Raw genomic sequence first — 14,815 nt, forward strand, 5'->3', positions numbered from 1 at the left:
TAGGCAACTTAACAAAAAACAAATATATACCCATTTCAATTATTTATTTTTACCAGTGAAACCAATATAAAATCTCAACATTCACAAATATACATTTCTGACATTCAAAAACAAAACAAAACCAAATCAGTGACCAATATAGCCACCTTTCTTTGCAAGGACACTCAAAAGCCTGCCATCCATAAATTCTGTCAGTGTTTTGATCTGTTCACCATCAACATTGCGTGCAGCAGCAACCACAGCCTCCCAGACACTGTTCAGAGAGGTGTACTGTTTTCCCTCCTTGTAAATCTCACATTTGATGATGAACCACAGGTTCTCAATGGGGTTCAGATCAGGTGAACAAGGAGGCCATGTCATTAGATTTTCTTCTTTTATACCCTTTCTTGCCAGCCACGCTGTGGAGTACTTGGACGCGTGTGATGGTTTTGTCCTGCATGAAAATCATGTTTTTCTTGAAGGATGCAGACTTCTTCCTGTACCACTGCTTGAAGAAGGTGTCTTCCAGAAACTGGCAGTAGGACTGGAAGTTGAGCTTGACTCCATCCTCCACCCGAAAAGGCCCCACAAGCTCATCTTTGATGATACCAGCCCAAACCAGTACTCCACCTCCACCTTGCTGGCGTCTGAGTCGGACTGGAGCTCTCTGCCCTTTACCAATCCAGCCACGGGCCCATCCATCTGGCCCATCAAGACTCACTCTCATTTCATCAGTCCATAAAACCTTCGAAAAATCAGTCTTGAGATATTTCTTGGCCCAATCTTGACGTTTCAGCTTGTGTGTCTTGTTCAGTGGTGGTCGTCTTTCAGCAAGTGGCATCTTGGCAGCTGCACGCTTGACTTTTCTCAGTTCATGGGCAGTTATTTTGCGCCTTGGTTTTTCCACACGCTTCTTGCGACCCTGTTGACTATTTTGAATGAAACGCTTGATTGTTCGATGATCACGCTTCAGAAGCTTTGCAATTTTAAGAGTGCTGCATCCCTCTGCAAGATATCTCACTATTTTTGACTTTTCTGAGCATGTCAAGTCCTTCTTTTGACCCATTTTGCCAAAGGAAAGGAAGTTGCCTAATAATTATGCACACCTGATATAGGGTGTCGATGTCATTAGACCACACCCCTTCTCATTACAGAGATGCACATCACCTAATATGCTTAATTGGTAGTAGGCTTTCGAGCCTATACAGCTTGGAGTAAGACAACATGCATAAAGAGGATGATGTGGTCAAAATACTCATTCGCCTAATAATTCTGCACTCCCTGTAGAAAAGATACACCCTAAGGAACACTCGCTTATCATAGATATGGTGAAAAGGTAGCAACGACACAAAACATGATAGACATAAATAAATTAAATATTAACTTTCAATGGCTAATGCTTTAAAATATCTGAGGTTTACCCCCCAAAAAATAGAACTAAAAAAAACAGACGATGGTTAAAAGTTATATACAATGTAACCCCAATGTATATTGTACAATAAAGTATGTGAACCTCTTAATCAAAGATACTAACTGCAAAAGGGTAAAACAACCCAAAACCACTTATCAGTAAGAGAGACTAGGAGTGAAATATATCTCAATTTAGAAGTAGGGACATGATCCCAATTATAGCAACAGTACAGCTCTACCCAGCCCCTCAGAGTACAAGTTAAGCTAAAGCATCTGTATCTCAAGTATATGTGGAACATTTTTCACACATATATCTGTACGATATACATCAGGTAACGGTCGTCTGATGCGCATTTCGCCTCAGCTTCTTCAAAAGAACTGATGCTTTAGTTTAACTTCTACTATATATTATTCCCTGGGTGTGATATGCAAACAAGGTATATCTGTACCAATCGATATTCGTTTTTCTTACTCTGTGTATAAACTTATGCGTTTATTCTACTTAAAGTGCACTTTAAGTAGAATAAACGCATAAGTTTATACACAGAGTAAGAAAAACGAATATCGATTGGTACAGATATACCTTGTTTGCATATCACACCCAGGGAATAATATATAGTTTTGTTATCTAGCCTGACTCCAGTCATAGAAACACAGGACCTTGCAAAGTCTGATAAGAATAAAAAATCTATTTTTTTTTTATTTTTTTTCTCACCGCAATTATACTTTTGCATTTTTGTATAGATACCAATATATTATCTTAGAGACATCTCTTTAAAGGTATATAGGGAGATTTCAACCCAAATCCATACATAGTATGTTAATATACTTGTAATCACCCCGTTGCTGTTTATGCGCATTTACACATTTTTCTATCACTATATTAAATTAACCCCTAAAATACTAAAATTTCCCTACACTAAACTTAAGTCTAACCCTACAAATAGCCCTGAAAGGGGCTTTTTGCGTGGCATTGCCCCAAAGTAACCAGCTCTATTGCCAGCCCTTAAAAGGGCTTTTTGCGGGGCATTGCCCCAAAGTAACCAGCTCTTTTACTAGCCCTTAAAGAGGGTTTTTGCGGGGCATTGTCACAAAGTAATCGGCTCTTTTGCCTGTAATCTAAATCCCCCTACACTGCCGCCACCTATAATAAATGTATTACCCCCTAATGTAATCCCCCTATACCACCGCCACCTATATTAACTATATTAACCCTAATTATATTAGGGTTAATATAGTTAATATAGTTATTATATTATATATATTAACTATATTAACCCTATCTAACTCTAACACCCCTAACTTAATTATTATTAAAATAAATCTAAATAATATTAACTAAATTATTCCTATTTTAAACTAAATACTTACCTATAAAATAAACCCTAAGATAGATACAATATTATTAATAATTACATTGTAGCTATTTTAGGGTTTATATTAATTTTACAGGTAACTTGGTATTTATTTTAACTAGGTACAATAGCTATTAAATAGTTAATAACTATTTAATAGCTACCTAGTTAAAATAATTACCAATTTACCTGTAAAATAAATCCTAACCTAAAAAACAAATACACCTACACTATCAATAAATTAAATAAACTACAAATATCTAAACTAAAATACAATTAAATACACTAAACTAAATTACAAAAAAAAAACACTAAATTACAAAAAAATAAAGATTACAAGATTTTAAAGCTAATTACACCTATTCTAAGCCCCCTAATAAAATAACAAAGCCCCCCAAAATAAAAAAAATCCCTACCCTAATCTAAATTACAAAAGTAAACAGCTCTATTACCAGCCCTTAAAAGTGCCTTTTGTGGGGCATTGCCCCAAAGTAATCAGCTCTTTTGCCTGTAAAAAAAAACAACAACCCCCCCATTACAACCCACCACCCACATACCCCTACTCTAACCCTCCCAATCCCACCTTAAAAAACCTAAGTCTAACCCCCAAGTGCTCCTTACCTGTCCTGAAGACCGGCGGAGAAGGTCCTGTTCCAGGCGGAGAAGTCTTCTTCCAGGTGGCGACCTCTTCTTCCAGGATCCAGCCGGCGCAGAGCGGAGGAGTTGAAAACCGATGACAGCGGAGCTGAAGACCGTCCATCTGGAACTGAAGATCGGCAACGCTGGAACGGAAGACCTCTGGAACTGAAGACCGGAGCGTGGAGGATCCTCTTCATACGATCGCCACCGAAAACTGAATAGGAATTCAAGGTACGCGATTAAAAATGGCGTCCCTTGAATTCCTTTTGGCTGATTTGAGCCTTCAAATTCAAATCAGCCAATCGGATGAGAGCTACTTTAATTTTATTGGCTGATTTGAATAGCCAATAGAATAAGAGCTACTGTAATTCTATTGGCTATTCTAATCAGCCAATAGAATTACAGTAGCTCTTATTCTATTGGCTATTCAAATCAGCCAATAGAATTAAAGTAGCTCTCATCCGATTGGCTGATTTGAATTTGAAGGCTCAAATCAACCAATAGGAATTCAATGGACGCCATTTTTAATCGCGTACCTTGAATTCCTATTCAGTGTATGGCGGCGATCGTATAAAGAGGATCCTCCACTCTCCGGTCTTCAGTTCCAGAGGTCTTCCGTTCCAGCGACGCCGATCTTCAGTTCCAGATGGACGGTCTTCAGCTCCGCTGTCATCGGTTTTCAACTCCTCCGATCCGCGCCGGCTGGATCCTGGAAGAAGAAGAGGTCACCGCCTGGAAGAAGACTTCTCCGCCTGGAACAGGACCTTCTCCGCCGGTCTTCAGGACAGGTAAGGAGAACTTGGGGGTTAGACTTAGGTTTTTTAATGGGGGGGATTGGGTGGGTTAGAGTAGGGGTATGTGGGTGGTGGGTTGTAATGGGGGGGTTGTTGTTTTTTTTACAGGCAAAAGAGCTGATTACTTTGGGGCAATGCCCCGCAAAAGGCCCTTTTAAGGGCTGGTAATAGAGCTGTTTACTTTTGTAATTTAGATTAGGGTAGGGAAATTTTTTTATTTTGGGGGGCTTTGTTATTTTATTAGGGGGCTTAGAATAGGTGTAATTAGCTTTAAAATCTTGTAATCTTTTTTTATTTTTTGTAATTTAGTGTTTGTTTTTTTGTAATTTAGTTTAGTGTATTTAATTGTATTTTAGTTTAGATATTTGTAGTTTATTTAATTTATTGATAGTGTAGGTGTATTTGTTTTTTAGGTTAGGATTTATTTTACAGGTAAATTGGTAATTATTTTAACTAGGTAGCTATTAAATAGTTATTAACTATTTAATAGCTATTGTACCTAGTTAAAATAAATACCAAGTTACCTGTAAAATAAATATAAACCCTAAAATAGCTACAATGTAATTATTAATTATATTGTAGCTATCTTAGGGTTTATTTTATAGGTAAGTATTTAGTTTTAAATAGGAATAATTTAGTTAATATTATTTAGATTTATTTTAATAATAATTAAGTTAGGGGTGTTAGAGTTAGATAGGGTTAATATAGTTAATATATATAATATAATAACTATATTAACCCTAATATAATTAGAGTTAATATAGGTGGAGGCGGTGTAGGGGGGTCAGATTAGGGGTTAATATATTTAATATAGGTGGCGGCGGTGTAGGGGGATTAGATTAGGGGTTAATAATTTTAATAAAAGTGGCGGCGGTGTAGGGGGCCCACATTAGGGGTTAATATAGTTTAAATAGGTGGCGGCGTTGTAGGGGGCCCACCTTAGGGGGTAATAATTTTAATATAGATGGCGGTGTAGGGGGATTACATTAGGGGTTGATAATTTTAATGTAGGTGTCGACGGTGTAGGGGGGGCTCACATTAGGGGGTTAGACATTTAATGTAGGTGGTGGCGGGGTCCGGGAGCGGTGGTTTAGGGGTTAACACTTTATTAGGGATTGCGGTGGGGGATTGCGGTTGACAGGTAGATAGACATTGCGCATGCATTAGGTGTTAGGTTTTATTTTGCAGCTAGTTTAGGGAGTTACGGGGCTCCAATACACAGCGTAAGGCTTACTACCCCTGCAATTTGTGGCGAGGTGAAAATGGAGTAAGATTTCTCTATTTTCGCCACGTAAGTCCTTACGCTGTATATTGGATACCAAACTGCGCTGGTTTGGTATACCTGTCTATGGGCCAAAAAACTACGGCCGAAGGCAGAAATATACGAGCGTAACTTCTATGTTATGCCATATATGTGATACCAAACCAGCGCAAAATTTGGCACCGCCGGCTTTTGCGGGCGACGCTGTATATCGGATCGGGGCCTTGATGTTGTTTGCAGGCATTTTTTTGCAGCAGTTCAAAAAATATGTTGTGCTTTTGAAAATGGATGTGCGCCGATACCTTTTTGTTTGTGTAATTACTGGGTCATATTGGCAGCACTCCCAAAGTTGTGTATTTAAACTTTATGTAAGGTGTGCTAAAAAAAACAAATTTTGTATCTGTATTTAAAAATAATCAGGGATACTGACCATCTCCCATTGGTTTAAGCACCCCACCCTAGCTCAGGTGTGCTCATGACAATGTAATGGAGTTGTGAATATTAAGCTAGGGAGTCTCATTCTATTATGAAGAGTAAAAGCAGGAATGATTCAGCCCTCTGTGGCAAAAGGACTGTAGTGTTAGGACCAGTCTATATTGGGGCACCTTGTAAGTGGTGACTGGCTAAGCAAAATATGGCCTTATTGTGTGACTAAGATCCCAATTTTATTTAAAAAGTATAATTGTCTCTTGATGTTGTTTGCAGGCATTTTTTTGCAGCAGTTCAAAAAATATGTTGTGCTTTTGAAAATGGATGTGCGCCGATACCTTTTAGTTTGTGTAATTACTGGGTCATATTGGCAGCACTCCCAAAGTTGTGTATTTAAACTTTTTGTAAGGTGTGCTAAAAAAAACAAATTTTGTATCTCTGTGTGTGTGTGTGTGTGTGTATATATATATATATATATATATATATATATGTGTATATGTGTATGTATGTGTGTATGTGTATATATATATATATATATATATATATATATATATATATATATATATATATATATATATATATATATATATAAATTTTACAAAGGTGTGGAAGAAAAACAAAGAGACCCAGAACCTGTCTTAATATAAAGACACAGGAATTTTATTCCGGTTATTTATATGTATATATATCTCGAATGACTTAGGGTCAGCTAAAATCAGACGTGGTGCAGGCCCCTAAAATTTAAATTTAATCCAGTATTATATAGATAAAGAATGATGGTAGAGCTATATGAGATACCATTAGATAAAGTAGGGGATTTCAGCACTCAAAGATATATAAAACCCATTTAATCCAATTCCTTAGAAATGTACGGCTGTAGGGTAGCACAGAGCCCAAAAAATGAACTACACATGCACAGATTCAAACACATGCAACTAGTTTATTGCAAGAAGCTGCCAGCACAGAAAATAAACGGCTAAAATGCTTTTCATCTCAAAATGCACCACTGCAGTGGATTTTATAAAACACATACCAAGCAACATGATATATTATCACACATATATTTGAACTAAATGCTGCAAAATAGACTGGTTTAGAACATGTGATCTGCAGATATTTTACTATTGGCATGCAACAACAAATCTTGTATCAACTCCTCTATGATAGTAAAAGAACAAAGTCCTTAATAAAGACCATATAAGTCCTTTGATGGAGGAAATCTGATGTTATACTTTAGTAGCAATTTGTATCACTTTGTAATCCAGCTGAAATAAACCTTTTGACAAACAAATGTTCGTTAATTAGGGTTAACCGAGGTGAAAACGTCCTCTATTGTTAACTAGAACTTGGCAATATTATAACTTGATAGCAAATAGAACATCTTATATTGATGAAAAGCAGAAACAATATAGCAGACCTGTGTTTAAGAACTGCAGCAAACATCCGGGAAAACAAAGTCACAGTATCATTGACGAACGGACCGGGACATGAGCCTCTGACATCCTTGTCTCACCTTTCACAACCAGGTCTCCCTGCTCACTGGGGACACAGATTAACCGGTGTATGTTTTGCTTCTGTGTGTAAACCGTATCCAGGCGGTTTATTTGAACCACTCAATTACCGCAAGATCCAGGCTTGCTTCTTTGGTTTGGTTTTTTGAAATTCCCGGGCAGGCTTAAGCCAGCTGCTTCATTCACAGGTGCAGTAATAGCTGTTATTGAGAAAGTCGACGCGCGTTTCGCCCCATAATGCTGAGCGAAACAGGGGCCTCGTCAGGACTGTCCATCTCTTCCTAATTACAGCCTTTATTGCAGTTCCAATGAACTGGGAGGTAGCAGTTCAGCCAATCAAATTCGCTATTTGCACATACCCTCTTTCATTTTAAAGCTAAACATTCCTGTTTGTAGGTTCAATGATTATCTGTATTTTAAATTAATACAAAAAGGCTTGCATTGAAAAGATGGAATACTCTCTATGCTTAGCAACTCCTATACAACAAACAACAATTTCGCATGTGAGAAAACCCTATGCACGTTGCAGCCCAATTAAACATTATTTCCTTACTTACTATGTCTAGATGAATGAGCTTTACATAAATCCTATATTAACTAAAATTCTATAAATTTTGGAATGACTTACTAAATAGCTAGAAATAATTCTATGAAGGTAAGTTATGACATAAACGATCCACAACTTAAAAGCAAGCTGAATGAAAGAAATGAATATCATAGTTAATGATCTATTTATAAAGATCTATTTAGAAGTTATTCAACTTATCATTTATTTGATTATTTCTCACATTGCAGCTGGAAAAGAGAGAATTTTTAAATTCTAACTACAAATCTCTATTTTAGAAAAGATGCATATTCTATCCTTTCATTTAGGCCTGACGGTGACACCGTATTCAGCATAAAGGTCCATCTTGCTTCCTTTTTTAACAAACAGTTATCCTCATCTCCACCTCTTCCATTTGTTATTCCTCTGTCGATACCTATAAATTTTAAAGAAACAGTACTACTATTATGAACTTCCTTAAAGTGACGAGCCACACTTGTATCTCTCCCGTAGAGGATGTCATCCCTGTGCTCCTGTACCCTGTCCTTGAACAAACGTTTTGTTTTACCTACATAGAACAGGGGACAGGAGCACCCCAAGAGATAAACAACCCCCACTGAGTTACAGTTTGAAAAACATCTAATGGTATAATTTTTACCTGTATTGGCGGAAAATGTTTTACTTTTTGGCAAATAGGGACAATAGACACAATGCCCACAAGGAAAGCTTCCTTTCACTTGTTTTTTAGTTAACCAGTTTGTATCTGGTTCAGACCGAGTAAACCTGCTTCTGACTAATTTATCTTTAAGATTAGGAGATTTTTTTGCGGTCAATAGGGGTCTACTTCCTACCTTATCAGCTATCTTGTCATCTAAGGTTAAAAAATGCCAATTTTGAGATAAAATATTTCTTATACTTTGCCATTGGCAATTAAACGTAGTAATAAATCTGATGTTATTCTCAGTTTTTGTCTCTTTTTGGTTATATAGGAGATCTTGACGGTTCAATTTACTTACTTTATTTAAGGTTTTTTTGACTAGGTTGTGAGAATAACCTCTTTCAATGAAACGTTTACACATTTTTTCTGCATGATAATTAAATTTAGTATTAGAGGAACAGTTTCTTTTTAATCTCAAGAGTTGGCCATATGGGATGCCTTTTTTCAAGGGCTCTGGATGCCCACTTGAGGCTTCCAACAGATTGTTTGTTGCCGTGTCTTTACGATAATTTTCAGTTGAGATACGACTTCCTTCTTTTTTAATACAGATGTCTAAGAAGGGTAATTCCTTATTGCTATAGGAATAAGTTAAAAAAATGTTACGATCATTTTTATTTAACTCAGAAACAAAATCATGTAGGCAGGTCAGGGGGCCATCCCAAAGGATAAAGATGTCATCCACAAATCTAATCCATAGGGACACATGGGAGTCAAACGTCTCACTATATTGATCAAAGACATCTAACTCCCATGCTCCCAAATGGAGACACGCATAAGTTGGCGCGCATACTGCACCCATAGCTGTCCCCCTGACCTGCCTATATACTGAGCCATCAAACTGAAAAACATTGTTTTCAAGAATGAAATGAAGAAGTTTAATGACAAAGGCTGTATGCATGTTACTGTCTGAACCCCTACTTTCTAGAAAAAGTCTACAGGCACTAATTCCTTTCTCATGTGGTATAGATGAATAAAGACTTTCTACGTCTAAAGAGACTAGGATAGTGTCAGGGGAAACAGTGATGTCGTCTAACTTCCTCAAAAGGTCTGGAGTGTCTTTCACATATGAGGGAAGAGACAGAAGGAAGGGTCTCAGAAAGAAATCAACATATTGTCCAATGTGTTCACTGATGCCACCAATCCCAGACACAATGGGTCGCCCTGGGGGGTGTGTCATATTTTTATGAATTTTAGGGATAATATAAAATGTTGGCATAACTGGACACACTGGATTCATAAATTTGAACTCATCTGGAGAGATGAGACCTTCCATTTTGGCTTCTTGTAAAATTCTACTTAATTTTGATTTCATTTGGTTAATAGGATTTCTAGGGAGTTTCTCATATTGCAATTTGTCTGATAACTGTCTTTTAACTTCGTTTAGATAGAAAGACTCGTCTAAAAGAACCAAATTTCCGCCCTTGTCGGCTGGCTTAAAAATTACCCCTTTTGCAGAATTCAGCTCTTTTAAGGCTTGTCTCTGTTTAGCTGTTAGATTATCTGCCCATATCCAGTCTTCTGGTAATTTATGAATTTGTTTTTCTACAGCTTTTACAAACAGTGACACAGCTGGAACCTGTGCTATAGAGGGCATGAAAGTCGATTTCAGTTTCAAATTGGTTCTAAAAACAGAATTCAATCTGGTAGTGGATTCACTCTCTTCATTTTCTGTCAAAAAAAGATGTTAGAATTTTTAAAGTCTCTTCATCTTTTTGTTGCTCAGTGCGCTGAAACATTGTATAATGTAGCACTATTTTTCTGGCAAACAAGTGAAGGTCTTTAATTAGATCAAATTTGTTTAATTTGTTTGTGGGACAAAAGGATAAACCTTTCTTTAATATTTCAATGTGAGTCAAATTCAAACTAAACGAAGAAAGATTAATTATCTGCAATTCATCTGTAGTTATATTTGGAACTAGTAACCCTGATAGGGTCGTCTGCGTGGTCTCCCTCTGCTCCTGTACCCTTGTCTCAAATTTTCTCCTCTCCCTCTCTGCTGTCGTTGGGGATATCTCCGCTCTACAAGGTTCAAATTTCTGTTCCCTCCACCTCTTTCTCCTACCCCCCCTCCTTCTTCTCCTCTTGGATCTGAACTCTGAGACCCTGGTGTTCCATCGTTTTTTGACGCCCTTTCTGAGTCAGTTTCAATATCTGACATATCAGTACCTGAGTCATATGATCCTCTATCAAACTTATAAACATAAACCTTTTTATTAACATAATCCTCTTGATCTCTGTGCAATTTTCTACATTTCCTCAACTTAATATCTGCTTGCAATTTTGAGATATGTGTTTTCATTTCCTCATTCAATTTGCCAAAGTTGGGATCATTGTCAAATTTATTTACCACCTCCAAAGCTTTCTCAACATCATCTTTCAATTTTTCCAATCTTTTGTCATTCCTTTTTATAAGCATTTCAATCATACTTAAGGCACATGTTGATAATTTCTCATTCCATTCATCCAGAAACTCCAAGCCTCCTTCTTCCTCTCTTGCATTAAAGCCTGGGTCTAAGAATAATCGTAGACCTCTTGGCACAATCTTTTTTTCAACATAGTTGGCTAAACTAGAATTTTCAGCTCTAACCTTTACTTGTTTTGCTATGCAATTCTTATATTTTTTGAAAGCATTATACACATTTGTTTCCAAATCACCACTCTCTAAATTGGTATTAGTTAGAGATTCTTTTAGCTCAGCTTCCCATAGTTCATCTGAGAGGGTAAAGGCCATGTTTAAATGGATTCTATACTCTCCCACAGTCAGTACATAAATGGGTTTTTTAATAAAACAAACTTAATTGTTATTTGTTTCTCTATTCCACCGAATGGAGTTTATGTAGAATCCTCTATCTTACTCCTTAATACAAATAAATTTTACAAAGGTGTGGAAGAAAAACAAAGAGACCCAGAACCTGTCTTAATATAAAGACACAGGAATTTTATTCCGGTTATTTATATGTATATATATCTCGAATGACTTAGGGTCAGCTAAAATCAGACGTGGTGCAGGCCCCTAAAATTTAAATTTAATCCAGTATTATATAGATAAAGAATGATGGTAGAGCTATATGAGATACCATTAGATAAAGTAGGGGATTTCAGCACTCAAAGATATATAAAACCCATTTAATCCAATTCCTTAGAAATGTACGGCTGTAGGGTAGCACAGAGCCCAAAAAATGAACTACACATGCACAGATTCAAACACATGCAACTAGTTTATTGCAAGAAGCTGCCAGCACAGAAAATAAACAGCTAAAATGCTTTTCATCTCAAAATGCACCACTGCAGTGGATTTTATAAAACACATACCAAGCAACATGATATATTATCACACATATATTTGAACTAAATGCTGCAAAATAGACTGGTTTAGAACATGTGATCTGCAGATATTTTACTATTGGCATGCAACAACAAATCTTGTATCAACTCCTCTATGATAGTAAAAGAACAAAGTCCTTAATAAAGACCATATAAGTCCTTTGATGGAGGAAATCTGATGTTATACTTTAGTAGCAATTTGTATCACTTTGTAATCCAGCTGAAATAAACCTTTTGACAAACAAATGTTCGTTAATTAGGGTTAACCGAGGTGAAAACGTCCTCTATTGTTAACTAGAACTTGGCAATATTATAACTTGATAGCAAATAGAACATCTTATATTGATGAAAAGCAGAAACAATATAGCAGACCTGTGTTTAAGAACTGCAGCAAACATCCGGGAAAACAAAGTCACAGTATCATTGACGAACGGACCGGGACATGAGCCTCTGACATCCTTGTCTCACCTTTCACAACCAGGTCTCCCTGCTCACTGGGGACACAGATTAACCGGTGTATGTTTTGCTTCTGTGTGTAAACCGTATCCAGGCGGTTTATTTGAACCACTCAATTACCGCAAGATCCAGGCTTGCTTCTTTGGTTTGGTTTTTTGAAATTCCCGGGCAGGCTTAAGCCAGCTGCTTCATTCACAGGTGCAGTAATAGCTGTTATTGAGAAAGTCGACGCGCGTTTCGCCCCATAATGCTGAGCGAAACAGGGGCCTCGTCAGGACTGTCCATCTCTTCCTAATTACAGCCTTTATTGCAGTTCCAATGAACTGGGAGGTAGCAGTTCAGCCAATCAAATTCGCTATTTGCACATACCCTCTTTCATTTTAAAGCTAAACATTCCTGTTTGTAGGTTCAATGATTATCTGTATTTTAAATTAATACAAAAAGGCTTGCATTGAAAAGATGGAATACTCTCTATGCTTAGCAACTCCTATACAACAAACAACAATTTCGCATGTGAGAAAACCCTATGCACGTTGCAGCCCAATTAAACATTATTTCCTTACTTACTATGTCTAGATGAATGAGCTTTACATAAATCCTATATTAACTAAAATTCTATAAATTTTGGAATGACTTACTAAATAGCTAGAAATAATTCTATGAAGGTAAGTTATGACATAAACGATCCACAACTTAAAAGCAAGCTGAATGAAAGAAATGAATATCATAGTTAATGATCTATTTATAAAGATCTATTTAGAAGTTATTCAACTTATCATTTATTTGATTATTTCTCACATTGCAGCTGGAAAAGAGAGAATTTTTAAATTCTAACTACAAATCTCTATTTTAGAAAAGATGCATATTCTATCCTTTCATTTAGGCCTGACGGTGACACTGTATTCAGCATAAAGGTCCATCTTGCTTCCTTTTTTAACAAACAGTTATCCTCATCTCCACCTCTTCCATTTGTTATTCCTCTGTCGATACCTATAAATTTTAAAGAAACAGTACTACTATTATGAACTTCCTTAAAGTGACGAGCCACACTTGTATCTCTCCCGTAGAGGATGTCATCCCTGTGCTCCTGTACCCTGTCCTTGAACAAACGTTTTGTTTTACCTACATAGAACAGGGGACAGGAGCACCCCAAGAGATAAACAACCCCCACTGAGTTACAGTTTGAAAAACATCTAATGGTATAATTTTTACCTGTATTGGCGGAAAATGTTTTACTTTTTGGCAAATAGGGACAATAGACACAATGCCCACAAGGAAAGCTTCCTTTCACTTGTTTTTTAGTTAACCAGTTTGTATCTGGTTCAGACCGAGTAAACCTGCTTCTGACTAATTTATCTTTAAGATTAGGAGATTTTTTTGCGGTCAATAGGGGTCTACTTCCTACCTTATCAGCTATCTTGTCATCTAAGGTTAAAAAATGCCAATTTTGAGATAAAATATTTCTTATACTTTGCCATTGGCAATTAAACGTAGTAATAAATCTGATTTTATTCTCAGTTTTTGTCTCTTTTTGGTTATATAGGAGATCTTGACGGTTCAATTTACTTACTTTATTTAAGGTTTTTTTGACTAGGTTGTGAGAATAACCTCTTTCAATGAAACGTTTACACATTTTTTCTGCATGATAATTAAATTTAGTATTAGAAGAACAGTTTCTTTTTAATCTCAAGAGTTGGCCATATGGGATGCCTTTTTTCAAGGGCTCTGGATGCCCACTTGAGGCTTCCAACAGATTGTTTGTTGCCGTGTCTTTACGATAATTTTCAGTTGAGATACGACTTCCTTCTTTTTTAATACAGATGTCTAAGAAGGGTAATTCCTTATTGCTATAGGAATAAGTTAAAAAAATGTTACGATCATTTTTATTTAACTCAGAAACAAAATCATGTAGGCAGGTCAGGGGGCCATCCCAAAGGATAAAGATGTCATCCACAAATCTAATCCATAGGGACACATGGGAGTCAAACGTCTCACTATATTGATCAAAGACATCTAACTCCCATGCTCCCAAATGGAGACACGCATAAGTTGGCGCGCATACTGCACCCATAGCTGTCCCCCTGACCTGCCTATATACTGAGCCATCAAACTGAAAAACATTGTTTTCAAGAATGAAATGAAGAAGTTTAATGACAAAGGCTGTATGCATGTTACTGTCTGAACCCCTACTTTCTAGAAAAAGTCTACAGGCACTAATTCCTTTCTCATGTGGTATAGATGAATAAAGACTTTCTACGTCTAAAGAGACTAGGATAGTGTCAGGGGAAACAGTGAGGTCGTCTAACTTCCTCAAAAGGTCTGGAGTGTCTTTCACATATGAGGGAAGAGACAGAAGGAAGGGTCTCAGAAAGAAATCAACATATTGTCCAATGTG

This window comes from Bombina bombina, chromosome 3 (assembly GCF_027579735.1).
Source record: "Bombina bombina isolate aBomBom1 chromosome 3, aBomBom1.pri, whole genome shotgun sequence".
NCBI classification, from domain to species: Eukaryota; Metazoa; Chordata; class Amphibia; order Anura; family Bombinatoridae; genus Bombina; species Bombina bombina.